This window comes from Octodon degus, unplaced genomic scaffold (genome assembly GCF_000260255.1).
Source record: "Octodon degus isolate 3935 unplaced genomic scaffold, OctDeg1.0 scaffold00122, whole genome shotgun sequence".
Taxonomy (NCBI): domain Eukaryota; kingdom Metazoa; phylum Chordata; class Mammalia; order Rodentia; family Octodontidae; genus Octodon; species Octodon degus.
The window spans coordinates 2,062,625-2,063,948 of NW_004524698.1; the positions used below are offsets into that span (position 1 = coordinate 2,062,625).

The 1,324-nt window shown below is 40.1% G+C and overlaps 1 protein-coding gene across 1 annotated transcript in view; it reads left to right on the plus strand.

Annotated features, from left to right (window-relative positions):
• Positions 1-1,324, plus strand: part of Dgkh (diacylglycerol kinase eta) — a 221,300-nt gene that overhangs the window by 131,305 nt on the left and 88,671 nt on the right. The window lies entirely within an intron of this gene.

The window sequence follows — 1,324 nt, forward strand, 5'->3', positions numbered from 1 at the left end:
TAGGAAAGTGATAAAACCAGGTCATCAGTAGAATAAAAATCACTATTAAAATTAAGACATCTTCCCCTAAGTTTTAATAAATTGTTTACTTACTATGCCAGTTTTCTTAAATAACTAATGAAATAAATGTATACAGTGTAAGTGATTCAGGAAAACATCTGCTTTTGATGGTTGAAATACTTAAAAAACTTTCTAGGTAGGACCGGCCTGACAGCTCAGTGAACTAAAGTGCCTGCTTAGGCAGAGCCCAGCAGCCGGGGTTCGATCCCTGGCATGCCGTGCCAGCCCCGCCCCAGGGACACACAGAGACTGCAGTTGAGACTGGGCGTGGTGGCATACACCTGTAATCCCAGAGCTTAGGAGGCTGAAAACAGGAGAATCACTACGAGTCCGATCTGTGTAGTGAGACCTTGTAGACCCTGTCCTAAATACATTTAAAAACAAACCAAAAAAACCTTTCTAGGTAAATACATGAAGAATCCTAAATAAATAGCCTGGCTCTACTTGCTACATTAGACCTACTTTGTATAACACCATATCTTGAGTGACCTGGAAGCTTTTGTTTCTACAGTTAGTACATTTATGGTAGTCCTTAATGTATTTCACTCCTTTTCCATACAGAACTGCAGGTAGGCATTGATGTGCTTATAACTAGTCCTAAAAATGTGAAAAATGTGAAGGAAAAGTGAACATAGTAAAGTGCCTAAGCAGGCACTTTAGTTCACTGAGCTGTCAGGCCGGTCCTACCTAGAAAGTTTTTTAAGTATTTCAACCATCAAAAGCAGATGTTTTCCTGAATCACTTACACTATATACATTTATTTCATTAGCTATTTAAGAAGGAAAGTGGAAGGATTGCTGCAGAAAGAGCACAAGCACATTAAGGCTTCTAGGTGCTTGTTAATTTTGATGAGAATTTTTGCAAGGTGGATGCCATCAGTTTGTCTTCGGGACATGATGTTGATACATGGTTAGTGTCCCTCTTTTCTACCCTTTTCGTGTTTCTCCCTTTCTTCCCCTCTTTCTTCCATTTTTTCCTGTGGACCTCCTGTCTTCTGTTCTTCTCTCCTTGCCCTCTCCAGGCATTCGTGTATCTCTCTCTGTGTATGTCTTGTTTGAGACTCTCACACAGACAGGCTGCCTAAACCCAAACCTTAATTCCCATCCCTAGTGTGCTGCTTAGTCTGTACCTGAGAAGTATAAAGAGTGTGACATCAAAGTAATTCATGAATTATTGAACATGTGATGCCATTGACCCTAAATGGTTAGTTCTGTAGCCGCAATTTATAACACAGCAAAAGGCTGATCTGTTTTTACAATTCTTG